At 67.0% G+C, this 13763-nt stretch overlaps 1 long non-coding RNA gene and 1 other non-coding gene across 3 annotated transcripts; both read right to left on the bottom strand.

Moving 5' to 3' along the window:
* Nucleotides 1-4703: 4703 nt before the first annotated feature.
* On the bottom strand, nt 4704-8260 carry LOC149855192 (uncharacterized). Of its 2 annotated transcripts, none has more exons than XR_016438754.1 (3): nt 6022-8260; nt 5453-5504; nt 4704-5303 (listed from the first exon to the last, which is right to left on the bottom strand). It is a non-coding gene; the product is annotated as an uncharacterized LOC149855192 (long non-coding RNA). The 2 variants fall into 2 exon arrangements; XR_016438755.1 differs by having other exon boundaries at nt 6111-8260.
* A 4907-nt stretch (nt 8261-13167) lies between these two features.
* Nucleotides 13168-13360, bottom strand: LOC149855191 (U2 spliceosomal RNA). Its single transcript, XR_016438818.1, has one exon. It is a non-coding gene; the product is annotated as a U2 spliceosomal RNA (small nuclear RNA).
* Nucleotides 13361-13763: the final 403 nt, after the last annotated feature.

The raw sequence follows: 13763 nt of genomic DNA, 5'->3' as shown, positions 1-13763 counted from the left end.
GAGACGGGTGCAATGGCAGCAGGGCAGCCCAGGGGCTGGGGCAGCCGCTGGCTCGTCTCACTGGCTCGTTCCCACGTCGGACCCAGCGAAGCTGCCGCTTGCTGAGGAGCATTCGGCACGGAGCAGACTTGGCCTTGGCCGAGCTGAGAGGAAGGAACAAACCGCCGTGTCTGCGCCCTGCCCTGCCCCGCTGCCATGCCTGGAGGCTTCCCTCTTTGCTTTCAGAGCGGTCAGGCCCTGATTTCCCGCCGTGTCCCGGGGGGATTCGCCATCAGACCCTGCGGAAGGGACCCGGGCAAGCAGTCACCCCCGCCCCGATCGGGGTGCTTTGCATCTCCCCACAGAGCCCCAGGGCTGCGCATGGCTCTGCCCACGACCCCGGGGGTCCCTTGCAGACAGTGACCTCAGGCGAGCCCACGACCCTCTCTGCCTCGGGGGCCTGGTAGGTGCAAGGAGGGCGATGCCCTGGGCGTGACGTGCCACGGAGGCAGCGCTGCCGGCGCGCTGGCTGTTATTTATGATGATGATGTGCTTGCTGCTGGGAGGAGGGGAAGCTTTGAGCAGGGAGCTGCCTGCCTCTCCGCCAGGGAGAGAGAGAAAAAGCAAACCTTAATGATGTGGAGTTTCCAGAACCTCATGTTCCTGCAGCCCCTCGGTGAAGAGCACTTTGCACTGGAGAACAGTGTAAATAGGATTTGTCACATCATTAGGGGCTGCTCCAGGATATTTTTCATTGCAGTAGCCCGGGGCATGGCTATGAATAGCGCCGGCACTTTGCTCTGACAGGGCCGGCTGCGCACAGCGCCCGGCTGGAGCAGGAGCAGCACAAGGCGCAGCGAGCCGGCGCGGGGAGGCCTCCCCAACAAGTGGCTCAGGCTGGAGGGCAGGGTCTCGGGGGCCCCCGCTCCCAGGCATTACTGCTCCATAAGGGACTGGGCCGCACTGTGGCATCCCTCGCTGTGGAGGAGCTGCCCACAGACTAGCAGCAGGATGGGCGAGCAGCCGGGGTGTCCCATCCTGCCAAGGGCGTCCTGCTCCGTGCACCACTCCGGGCCTGGCCGCCAGCCTGCGAGTGCCCTCGCTGCGCATGGGAGGTGGATGGAGCCGGGAGAAGGAGCGCGGCCCAGGACGGGGGCTTGCCCCAGCTTCCACAGCCCAGGCCAGTCCTATCCGATCCTTTCTCCATCCCTGTCCTATAGCTCCTGCTGGGTGGCTGCGAGGAGAGAAATGATTTTCACGTTATAACGAATGCCTGGTGCATGGGGGCTGCCCAGGAAACTCTCCCCCAGGGGCGACACATCTTGGGGGTGACAACTGGCGTGGCCATCAGTGGACCCGAGGGGGCTGGAAGGTCCCAATGAGCCGTGGCAGCGAGTTGCAGCATGGGAAGGGGCAGCGAGGGCAGCTGGGGCCCCCTGCCATGCCGCGACCGACCCCTCCACCCTGCGCCGGAAGCCGGTTGCTGCGCCCGTGTGCACGCAGCTGAGACCAGGCCTGAAGCACTGGCGGCAGGAGACTGCCACGGGGTCCGCCGGCTTGTCATGAGGATTAATAGCACCTCCGGGAAGCGGCGGGGCCACGCGCCAGCCAGGCTCGGTGAGGAAGAGCTCGGTGAGGAAGAGGGCGGGCGGGGTGGGAAAGCGAGAGGACACACAGCCCTGCGGTCAGGGTCAGGGTCAGGGTCAGGCCCAGGTGACCACGGTGCCCTGCCACGCAGGCCTGGAGGCTGCAGACAGGCAGCATCTGCACCACGTTGGCGGGGCCCCTCCATCGCCGGCTGTGCCATTGTGCCGCCAACAATGAGCGCCGGCTCCTTGAAGCATCCAGCCCCGCGCGGGCACAGGTGAATCATCGGCTCCTCTATAATAAACATTGCACTTCTGCGGCACCACGCAAGGCTCTGCCTGCCAAACAAGTCAATATGAATCCATCAATGTTTGTGCCCCCTCGGTAACTCTATTAAATCCTCAAGGACAGATTTGAAAACACCCAGGCTTGGAGCGGTCCTGAAACAGATGCTCTGCTGCCAGAATAGCAGGAGCTCGGGAGACTGTAAATCATGCAACATTAATATTGTCACTGACAATGAGAGTCCGTGTATCTCTGCATCTATCTGTCTATGATTGGTGGCCTTCAGATTGTGCTTAATAAGCATTCAGGCCCCTGTTCCTACGGCGGAGACTAGGTAACAAAGCCGCCGCGCAGACGGGGGCTGTCTAGTGCCTTGTGGATTCCTCTCCTGTATTATATTTAAAGGTCAGCTGATCAATTGATAGCATACACATGTTCCACTCAGGATGAAACGATTGCCGCCCTGCCAACCCTGATCAAATAACATCCGCGTTAACCTGCCCCAATGGGGAATTCAGCCCAGCCCCGGGGCTGCCCGCTGAGCCCACAGGGCTGCCCATCAGGACGTGCATGCACTGGGGCTGGGCTGAGCCCAGCAAGCTGCCTGCAGACGGGGGGTAGAAAAAATAGATACCCCTGCCCCCGGGATGGCTGGCACTCCTGCCTCACGGGGTCTGCCCCACGCGGCTGGCAGGCCTAGGTGGGAGCGCACCGGGCTGGAGAGGCGGTGGGTGAGCGTGACGCTGTTGCCTTCTGCCAACTTCCCAGAAGTTTCTGAACCAGCTCAGAGTCTCTTTTTCTTCCTCCGCTTGTAACATGCCTCGGCCCCTTGGTGCCTCCATCCATCCTGTCTGTCTGTTTGGGGTCTATGTGGGCATTCGGATGGAAAAAATCTCTTCCTTGGAGTCATTTTTCATTAGTTGTGCTACTCCTGAGCACGGCGGAGCTGGCTGTGTAAATTAAAATGGGTTGCAGCTCAATACCGAGCACTTCATTTGTAGCCGAGTCAAAGAAGAAAACTGACATCAGGAGACTGCAGTGATGTGTGGGGGGCTTTCGGCACGGCTTTACGGGGACGATAACCCTCGGCCCAAATAGATTAGCACAGTGGCCCTTCATCGCTCCTGGGCCTAACTCTCTGGAGCAGCATCACAAGAATGGGCATACTTAATTAGCCCATTTTTAGAAGTCAGTTTAACAAGGGTCTCAGCGATTAGGAAGCTCTGGCTTTAATTGTTGAAAGGAAGACCAGTCTCTCTGAACGTGAAAAGCCGAGGGGCTTGGAAGCGGTCACAGCGTGTTGCCCGGGAGTGGTCTGCCTGCGCGGAGGGCCACGCTGTCGGCCCGGAGCGAGACGGCTCCTGGGGACCGTCGCTCTGCCTGCGCCCGGCGCTTTGCGCCGTGTCCAGGGATCGGCGCTTCTGGGCAGCGGCAACGCGCCAACAGCGTCCTGCCTCCTTTCTCCTAGGTCCCACTGGCCCATGGTGACAGCCACTATTGGCAGGTTTCTGGCCTGCAGGTGGTTCATGAGGATGGGGATCCCCGGGCAGGGGCAGGGGCAGGGGCAGGGTGGTGCTCAGCCACGGCTCCGGCTCGGCCCTGCTAGCAGGACAGTCACCCTGCCCTGAGCTCAGCCACTGCCTTCTCCCAGGAGTGGTGCCCACACACCGGGCAGCCCAGGCCAGGCATGGCTTACGCCCACCCAGCCCCTGCATCCGGAGCGATGCCAGCCCTGCCAGCTGCTCCCTGCAAAAGCTGCAGCGCCCTCCTCGGAGACGCTTGGGCCATCCTGCCGACACCTGTGCCGGATGATTTACCTTTGCCGCACCCGGCAGGTCCCTGGCACAGCCTCGCGCTTCTTAGACATCAAATAGTCTGCATGGCGGGGAGTTGCATCCAGCTGGACCGTCAGCTCCAGCGCTGGGGGAGCCAGGCCCCATGCCCGCTCGCACTGGTGCACAGCTGCTCGCCAGGCCAGGGCCATGCTGGTGTTTGACCTGTGAGCTGGACGCGGCTGGCGAGGGCCGTGTCTTGCTGGGCTGCCGTCCGGAGCGCGGGTGGTGGGGCTTGTCAGGGGAGGCCACGGGGGACCCTGCTCTAATGTGTGGGCATTTATCTGAGAGCAGCAGACGAGACGAGCAGGGTGGGGACGGGGGCTGGGGCTGGGCTGGCCCAGGGAGCGGAGAGAGGACCGCACATCCCTGCTGCAGCCAGGCCCCCTGCCCCTGGATGCCTGGCTGCTCCCAGGTGAGCGGCTGGCTCTGGCTGCGTGGCCTGCAGTGGCCACGGCCTCCCTGGCGCCGGGCAGGGCAGGGCCGGGGTGCTGGGCCGGCAGCGAGGAAGCCGGGTGCAGCCTGGGGTAGGTCGCTCTGTGCCTTGCTGCAGTCGCTCCAGCTGCTGCCTCTCCAACGCCTGCTCCTGCGCCGCCGTCGTCACCTGCGCAGCCCTGGCCCAGCTCCGCAGGGCCTGTCGTTAGCAGGCAGCTCCTCATCAGAACAGCACTAATTGCAGATCTGGTGGGAGGAAGCAGCCTTTGATAGAGCCCATCACAGACGGCTGCCGGGGACCGGGTGGAATAGCACAGAGCTAGGGCACGTGGCAGAGCTGCTTCTCCGCCGTGTCGGGGCAAGCGGACCTGCAGCCGCCGCCCACCCGGCTCAGCCCCTTTGGGTGGTGGGACCTCCAGGGCCCGGGAGCTCCCAGAGCCTGGCGCCCTGGAGATGCGGAGCCAGTCACTGGGGTGCTGCTTGTACCGTGTTGGCCTAAGGACATAGGCAGCTCCTTTGGATAGATGTGACATCTTTTATTAGACCAACTAAATAGTTGGAAAAAATGTTCTTTGCAAGCTTTTGGGTGCAAACGCCCTTCTTCAGGCAGAGGGAGAGTTTGCAGTTGTATTGGCACCGGCTTTAGTGCAAGCAGTGACTCCGCGCGGCAGCATGGCCTGCAAGGCGGGCAGACGCCGGGGCGGGACTCAGCCAGCGAGACTAGGGGAGGCCTGGCCTCGAGTGAGCTCTGCCTGGAGCACGTAGGGGCCCTGCAAGGCACCAGCTCCGTGGCCTGAGACACCCCTCCAGCCAGCTCCTGCCCTGCTCCCACGCGCGTCCCTGCTTCTCCTCGGACACGCCGCGAGAATTGGACCAGCCACACCTGCAAGGGGCTTCAGGAGCTGCAAATCCAAGCTTTGGGGCAGGAGCACTTGCCCCACTTCAGGTGCCCCTGCCCGCCCTGCCGGCCCCTCGCAGGCGGCACGCGCCCCATGAGCCACCGCAGCCACGGCGCGCTCACTCCGCCAGCTGCTGGGGACTGGATCCTGCCCGGCGCGGGGGCAGCTGTCCTGCACCGGGTTATGTAAGTGCTGATGAAGAGTCCCCGTCTCGCTGCCTCTCTCTGCCTAGCCCCTTCTCTGATTGCTCAGTACAAAAGCTTCGAGGCATCTTTGAGCTAAATTGCTGCACAAATGACAAATAACATGAAAATAGGCTTCATAACCAGGAATAATGAAAGAAATCATTCACTCTGATATCAGGCGCGGGTCTGTGTTAAAGGAGCCCTTCAGCCCGAATAGCAGAAAAGCACATTGCAATTTTCATGTACTTACTTGTCTCCCACATGTGACTCCGTGGGTGCGGTGCCTGTCACTTCGGCCGGCTCTGAAACGCAGAGGTTATCTTGACACTTGCTGATAAATTTCAAATCACCTCTTTAGCGGGATGCGAGCAGGGGAGGCATCCCAATAGGGACCGTAATGACACCGTAAAATCCCAGCCGCGACGGCAGGCGAGCCGGTCACGGGCCCCGTCGCGTGCTTCGCCGGCTGGGGCGGCAGCCGCGGCGCTGGGCCCAGGGAGCGGAGCAGGGGCTCTGCACGGGAAGCGTGCGCCGACCCCCAGGGCGGCGGGTCTCCCCCCCCGGGGTCAGAGCTGCGGGGGCCTTGCCTGCTGCACCGCATGGGCCGCCCCATGCACAGGGGCAGGGAGCAGGAGGCCACGGAGGCGCTCACCTGCCAGGTCAGTGGGCAAAGCCGGGAGAGGCACGTGAGCGGCGCGGAGCACGCTGGCTGCACCGAGCGCTCTCCGGTCATCCTGGCACCCTGCAGGCAGGCTCTCGAGACCCTTGCTTGGTCCTCACCCTGGTGCCGGAGCCCCCCGTAATGCCCCGGGGGTATACCTGGCAGCCCGGCTGGAGCAGGGCAGTGCTACCCAGGACGGGGGCACTCGGGAGCTGCTACCAGGAAGGTCACACGGGAGCACACCGACCTCCACTGCGCACGCTCCCCTCCGTGCCGTCCACGCGTGCATCCCGCCGAGGGGCTCAGTGCTGCTGCGAGCGCTGCGGTGCAGGAAGGGCAGACCCAACCCCTCAGGGCCGCTATTCACTCCAGTCTTGGCTGGCCAAAACTACACTCCTGTCGTAATGAAAGCAAATATCTGAGCGAAAACTATTAATTTCCAGGGCTTTTATCCTGACAACTATAAAGATAATTGCTAAAAATAGGTGTGCCCATGCTGAGTGGCAATTAAAACACCATCGCTCTGATGCACTGCATGGCGCCGTGCTGCGCCATGGGCTCTGCCAGGAGCGAGGCGGGCTCGATGCTGGTGACAGCTTCACCTAGCAGGTGCCACGGATCCACTGTAAATCCCAAGAACATGGAAACCTGCCCCTCAAAGACACCTTCCAAATGCATGAGAGACTCAGCGTCTGCAGGCCTGGTTCGAGAGGGAAGCACCCCGGCACTGGCGTGCATCCGTGCCGGTACCCAGAGTCACGGCCCACTCGGATGACCGTGCCAGGCCCGGCACGTTGAGCACCAGGCAGGGACCAACTTTAAAAGGCGGGGAGCCCGCAGAGCCAGGAGGACCTGAGCACATGCAAATGGCCTCTGACCCGGCAGGATGCAGCAATGGCATCCACCCCTCGCCTCTCCCGAGCACCACGGGTCCGCGCCAGCCCTCCCTGCACGTCTCGGGGCAGAGCCAGGACGTGCTGCTGCTCCGGGTCAGGTCTAGGCTTTGCTGGAGCAACCCAGGCTGCCCAGTCGTGCCTGGGGGCTGGGGGCTGCCCTCGCCCTGCACGGGGTGGCCACTTCACACTGCTCACATGCGCATGGCATCCCCCCCACACCTGGTACGGATGGCCCCAGGTTGTGTGCTGCTGTCCGGTCCACGAGGGTGCTCACCCCCCCGACCACGAGCCCTGCCTGGGCAGCCACCAGCAAAGGCCGAAGTGGGATTCGGGGCCATGGAGGAGACCATCCGGGCCAGGGTCTCACTAGCCCAGAGGCCGGCCTGTGACAGGGAGCGGGGCCAGGGCCGAGGGTCTGGGGGGAGCCAGTGCTGCCTGAGCGCAGGCAGATTCGGTCCCAGCAGATGCCCACATCCCTGCGGTCCACGTCGTGCCCGGTTTTGCAAGCTCCTTCGTGCAGACAGGGGTTTCCTCCCGTTGTGTCCACGCAGCGCCCCTCCCGCACTGCTGCAAAACTCAGGGCCTCTCTCGCCCCTTCGCCTGCCCTCGTCCGCACGTTGCCGCCTCCTCAGCCGACGCGCTGCGAGCTTCCAGACGCGCTCACCTGCCCCCGGTCCCATCTGTAGCCGGGCGTCTGCCCCGCACACGGTGCCCCGGCTTGTGGCGTGGTCCCTCCCGGGCGTGGGCAGCCCATGGCTGCAGGATGGGCCAGGCAAAGTGGTGCCTGGGCTTTCCAGAGCAGGTCCGTGGCTTGCTGGGCACCCGCTGGCTTTTGCTCTGAGAGCGCAGGCAAGACTGCAGGCTGCAGAGCAGAGCATCGTGCGACACGCACCTCTCTGTGTCTATCTACAGCCCTAATTGTTTTTTTTTGCCTGCAGTCAGAGCAGGAAGGCTCTCTAATGAGCCGGTCAGCCTGTCCCATGGGTCAGAGAGCTGTGTAACCCTCTTAGCATAACCTACCTGCACAGTGCTGGCTCTGGGATGTGCTGACCTCCCTAATGGCTGGGATGGGGAGGGGACTGCGCGGGGGCTGGGGCTGGGAGATGCTCGCTGGACCCAGAGAGCAGACCCCAGCCCTTCGCCCACCCCGCGGCAGGCTCGCTGCTGTGCCCGCTGCTGCCGTGTGCTCTTGCTGCCTGGGGTTGCCTGCCCCGCTCCAGCTCCACAGCTTGTCACTGCCCCCAGGCTGCGGCCAGCAGCTCCCAGACGTGCCAGAGCCCGGGCGCAGACCGTTTGGGCTGAGCAGGCTGCTTTGCTGACCCCCAGCACCATCGTCCTGCTCTGCGCGCAGCTCTCAGCACCTGGGGCGCTGCATGGAGACATTCAGGTCATCGCAGCAGCAGGCCTGGGAACGGACAGCTAGAGACTAGGCTGACCGAGGCCGTGCAGCGCCCTGCCCCTCTGCGGGCCGCACCAAGGTGCAAAGCCCCGGGCCGCTGGGAGCCACCACCCCACGGGCCCTCCTGCCAGGGGCTGCCATGCTGTGGCCCCACCATGTCAGCAGCGCTGTGAGCCTGGCCTGCAAAGCAGCTGCACGGGGAGCCTGGGGCAGAGCAAGGGCAGAGCCCAGGGGCTCGGGCGCCCGCTCACACCCAGCTAGGAAAGGCCCCGACATTTTGCAGATGTTGCTTCTTATGTATCGCAAAAAGTTTCAGCAATATTTGGGGAGAAACTGGCAACCACCTTTCCCCTCCCAGCCCTGACGCCGTCCGTGCTGGTGCCGGTCTGTGCACGGGTCTCGGAGCGCAAAGGGTTACGCGGCGCTGCGCGCCCCTCTCGCCACGGGGAAGCGAAGCCCCGGAGACGCCTCATCAGCGCGGCGCTCGCTTCGCGGCGCATCCATTAGCCAAGGCTAAGTGCGGATTTTTCTGTTTCCCCAACAAAGCATCATGCCATGCGACGCGTGGCATCCATCCTGCGTCTAATTAAGAGTAATGGGGGAAGATTATCTCCATGCAGCAGATTTTAAATACACCCGCGCGGCACAGGCCCGGGTGGCAGTGGGGGGTCACTGCTTTCTGTGGCAGATGGTTAAGGCCTTGGCAATGACTCTGCCTGGTCCTATTGCTCGCACCCCGGGCCCTTGCTTTTCCGGCCGGGACGGATGCCAGGAGGGAGCCTGGGACCCAGAGCTGGCGAGCGCAGCTCCAGACAGAGCCTGCCCGGGGGAGAAACAGGGGGTCCTGGACTTCTCAGGCCATTTCGTGGCCCCTCAACCCTGCCAGCGACTTGGGGCGATCATGCTCCGCTGCACAGCCCCCCGGGGACGCCGAGGGCCAGCGGCGACGGGTGCTCGCGGCCAGCACGAACAGGGGCTCGCTGCGGGTTTGGGCTTGCTGTGGCCATGGGGTGTGTGGCGCTCACCCAGGCGGGCGCCGGCCGCGGAGCGCCGCTTGGCACGAGAGCGCCGGGCACCGCGCAAGCGGCCCGGGGTGGAGGGGGCCGTAGCAGTGCTGCGCCACCCCAGACTGGAGCCAGGCTCTGTGGCAAGGGGCAGAGGCCTCAAGGCGCCCGGCGCGCTGCAGCACCCCGGCTGAGACGGACGCGGCACGCGTGGCCAGCAGGGCCTCTCGCGTCTCCCGTGGGCACGGGCACGGGCACGGGCACGGGCACGGGCCGGCCGGGCGCTCGCTCTGGGCTCCGGCTCCGGCCCCGGCCCCGCAGGGGAGGGGAGCGCGGCTGCTCCGGGCCAGCAGTGCTTCCGGCGCTCTCTGGAGACTCCCGGGCCGGGCCGGGCCGGGCCGGGCCGGGCGGGAGGGGAGCGAGGGCCTTGCTAAGCGCCGGGCTGCAGCCGCGGAGAGCCGCTGCTCCCCAGCAGAGCCGCAGGCAGGCAGGTCTCCCCAGGCGAAGCCCGTCGGAGCCGGGGCGGGCATCGGCCCGCTTATAAGGGGTTATAAGGGGAGCTGCGGGCTGGAAGGGGCTTTTCTGCACCGCTTCCCCCGCTCAGCCCTGCTGCAGTGGGGTGCATTTCCCCCAGGGGGGCAGGGATGGGGTGGCCTGGGCTTGGGCTGCACCTCCCAGCCCTTCTCCCCCTTTTCCCCCCTGCAGACCTGGCCAGCTCGCAGCCCAGCCCCACGCAGCCCCGCGGGGCCGGCTGCTGGTGATGCTCCGGGCTCCTGTTTGGCCCCGGGGGCGGGGGTGTCCCAGGACCCCTGTTTGCACGTTACCGGGGCAGGCATCGTGTGCTGCTGCCCTGAGCATCCCTCAAGGGATCTCGGGGCACCCGAGGGCGCTGCAGCCCCCGGGCTGAGTCGCTGCTCCCGCTGCCCGGCCCGGCCCCGGGGAAGCGCGTGGGCCGTGACGACAGAGCCGCCGGGGCTCCCCGGCCGGCGCGTGGCAGCACGTGCTCCACGTGCCCCGTGGTCGGGCCGCAGCCTCTGGACCTCTGCCGCCCTGTGCTAAAAGCTCGGGCGTGGTTACAGGATGGGCTCCTGGACCCGGGGGCTGCGGGCAGCTGCAGAGTCACCTCCAGTCCAAGCCTTGCCAGAAGCAGGCTCAGCCCTGTGCAAACCAGCCGGACAAGCCATCGGCTAAACTCCACATAAGACTGTGGTCAGCCGGGCCCAGCGCAGGCATCACGCCTGCCCCCGCCACGGGGCAAGCAGGGGCTGCAGCCGCCGCTAAGAGTCCCCAGGCCGTGCCGCCCCCGCCGGGCGCGGACCATCCCTTCCTGCCCCCGCTGCACCTTGAGCCTGAGCAAGACCCTGTAGCCGGGCCCTGCCACATCGGCGCAGCCCCCGTGCCCATCCCCGGCCCGGGCTGCCGGGGAGGCTTCAAAACCCCGCGACACACGGAGCAGAAAGCAGGAGCAGGAGCAAGCAGCACCACGCAGAAAGCTGGCAAACGCGGGGGCGGCAGAGCAGAGGCACCGCTGCGCCAGGCCGCCCAGCCAGAGCCCCCCCCGGCCCGTCCAGCGATGCAGCGCGCACCCCTGCCCCGGGCACCCCCCGCCCCCGCGGCGGCAGCGCCAGCCCCGCCGGGCGCCCCGCTCAGGGTCGCTCCGTGGCGTGGGGGGCGCGTGGCCACCGCTGCTACCGCGGGGAAACCGAGGCAGGAGGCCGGCGGCCGCGGGCCCGGCCCGGCTCCACCCGCGGGCCGAGGGCGCCCTCTGCCGGCCCCGCGCTGCACCGCCGCCGCTGCCCACGCGTGCACCGCGGGGCGCGGGAGCAGCCGCTCCGCATTAGCGGCCAGCGCCCGGGCGGAGTCGTCGGGGGCGCCCTCCCGCCCCGAGGCCTGGGCTGGGGCAAGTCCTGGGGTGTGGGCAGGGGCTGCTCCGGCCGGCACGGACCGCTCGGCGGGGCGGGAGCCGCAGCAGCCGGCGTGCTGCTCCAAAACGAGGCGGTTCATGTAGGCCCGAGAGAGCCCAGGCCGGGGCCGTGCCCCCCCCCGTCCATGCAGCCGGTGCAAGGGGGCAAATCCGTCCTGCCCCCGGTGCAGAGTCAGGCTGGCCCCAGCAGGACCGCGGGGCTGGTGCCACAGCCCGGGCTGCAGCAGCACCGGCGCCCCTGCCGAGGCTTAACCCCCGCCACACACGGGGCAGGCGGGGAGGAGGCACCCGGCACCGCCCAGCCGCCGGGGACACAGAGGCGTTTGTGCCACGCGCGGAAGGGGGCTCGTGGTCCCCAGGCGCGGGCTGGGGGGAACGGGGCGTCGGCGGGGCACGGGCTCCGCGGCAGCCCAGCCGGACCGCGGTGCTGGAGGCTGCGGGGAGAGAGGGGCCGTCCCTCCCCCTTCAGCTCGCTCTCCGCCGGGCACGCCGGCCCAGGCCCCGGGGCTGACCCAGGCCCCGGCGGCTCGGGCGCTCTCACAGCCAGCCCCCGTCCCCCCGGCTGCAATTCGCCGCTCCCCGCCGTGCCCCGAAGCCGCAGGACGCCGCTTGTCACCGGCCCGGCCAGCCCCGGCAGGCCCCTCCGCAGGCTCCGCGTCCGCAGCCCCGTCCCGTCCCGCCGCCGCTCCTCTGCCGCCCTGCGCCCGGGGGGGGGGCGTGCTCGGCGCCCCCAGCCAGAGCCGGGGGGCGGGGGGCTGCAAGCGCCCTCGGCGGCGCGGTCCTTGCCCCGGCCCCGGCTGCCCGGGGGACGCGAGCTCGCTAGATGGTGCTGCAAGCCCACAAACGCGGAGGGTCGGCTGCTGCGCCCCTGCTCGGGGCCCGGCCCACATCACCGACGCGGCATCCCTGAGAGCCGCACGCCTCGCCCGGAGCCCGCGTGCCACCTCCCGCGGTGCGGGGCAACAGGCACTCTCTCGCTAAACCCGTGGCCGGCTACGGCCTTCGTACCCCCCGCTCCCTCCCAGACTGACGTCTCCCCGGTCAGGCCCGCCGGCCCCTGCTCCGCTCGGACGCCCGTCTCCGGCCCGTCTGCGACTCCGGCCCGTCCCTGGCGGGCGGGAAGCGGGCCGAGCGTGCAAGACGTGAGCGCCCCGTGGCTGCGCGTGAGGGCAGGGTGACGGTCTCTGTTCTGTTTTCCATCCCCGCGTCGTGACACCCAGCCTTCTGGCGGCCTCTTTGGTGCCCGCTGGCCTGACGTGTTTAGATGTTATGGGCAAAGGCTCCGTCGGGGGCTTTCCCCGGGCGCGGTGCCTTGTGCGTTGCCCGCTCACTCAGCCTGCGAGGTCGTGCCGCAGCTCTTCTCCACCCAGGATAACTGGTGGGAGATCGCCCTGTGCACGCAGTCCGGGCCCAGCGAGCCTCCGGGACGCGCCGTCCGAAGCCCGGGCAGTGGGGCGGCATCGCGGCCTGCCGGGCAGCACCCCGCCCGCGGCAAGCTGCTCGGGGAGACCGACGAGCACGCGGGGCCTGCGGCTGGCCCGCCCGCGGGGGCTGCCGACGAGAGCGATCGCCACGGCCTTCCCGCGTATCGATGAACGAGCCGTCAGGCCCCGCGCGGGCACAGGCAGCCCGGGACGAGAATTTGTCTGAGCTTCGTTACTGCTGCCAGTATGCCCTGCCCCTGCCTCGCGTGGCCTGGAAAGCAAAGCGCGCGGGCCGGGCCTTCGTTTGGGCTCTGGCTGGGCAGAGCGGGCGGCCCCCGGGGGCCGCGTCCCCGTCACCCCGGGAAATGCACCCGGTCGGCAGGGGTGGAGGGCGAAGGTCTCCTGGGATCCCAGATCGCCCGTGGGTCCTCCTCCGTGCTCCCGACCCCGGCCGGCTGGAGAGCTGCACCTCGGCCCCGCCCGGAGACGCTGCCGGGCTGGGGTCGGCGCCTCTGCGGCATCCGTTTGATTTCAGTGCCTGACACGGGGCTCGCTCGGGGCATGGGGCTCCCCGCCAGGCCCGGGGGCAGTGGGGCATCTCATGGCCCTCCACTGCTGTGGGCAAGCCAGCGGGATGTCTTTTTTTTTTTTTTTCTGTTTTTTTGCACCGGTCCTGGAAGCACTGCAATACCAGGTCAATGCATGGAGTGGATGGAGCACGCTCCGGTTCCACCACCCAATACCAAAAAGAATCTGCTCAATATAGACCTCCTATGGAGGACGTATCAGAGACAATTACCCTGGGGAGCTCGCCTACGTGGTCACGCTGCTTCCCCTGCCAGGTAAGTATATAGCCAGCGGGATGCCCTGTGTCCGACCATGTTAGTGTGGCTGAGGAGCAAACCACCGAGCGATGGATCCTGAGGCCCGGGCGGCCCCAGCCCGGCAGACGCTTCCCAGCCCCGGCCTGCGAGCAAGGGTGCAGGGGGGCTGCGTGTAGACACGTGCTTGGCCCTTGCCTCAGTCCTACAGGGTTTTGAGTCGGGAGCCATTTCCCCCTTGCTGGGCTGGCTCGTGCCGCCCCCGCGCAGGGGGGTCGCAGCTCCTCGTCCCAGACAGTGCCCAGCTCGGTGGGCCCCCGGGCGAGCATCCCCGCGGGCCCCTCGGCTCGGCCGGCGCCGCGGAGCTGAGCACGGCGCGGGGACATGGAGTCGCTTCCTCCCAGCCAGCGCGTCGACGGCACCAGCTAAATG

This window comes from Crocodylus siamensis, chromosome 12 (genome assembly GCF_052110815.1).
Source record: "Crocodylus siamensis isolate JL-2025a chromosome 12, ASM5211081v1, whole genome shotgun sequence".
NCBI classification, from domain to species: Eukaryota; Metazoa; Chordata; order Crocodylia; family Crocodylidae; genus Crocodylus; species Crocodylus siamensis.
Note: the sequence above shows the minus strand (reverse complement) of the source record. Positions and strands in the feature narration are given on the sequence as shown.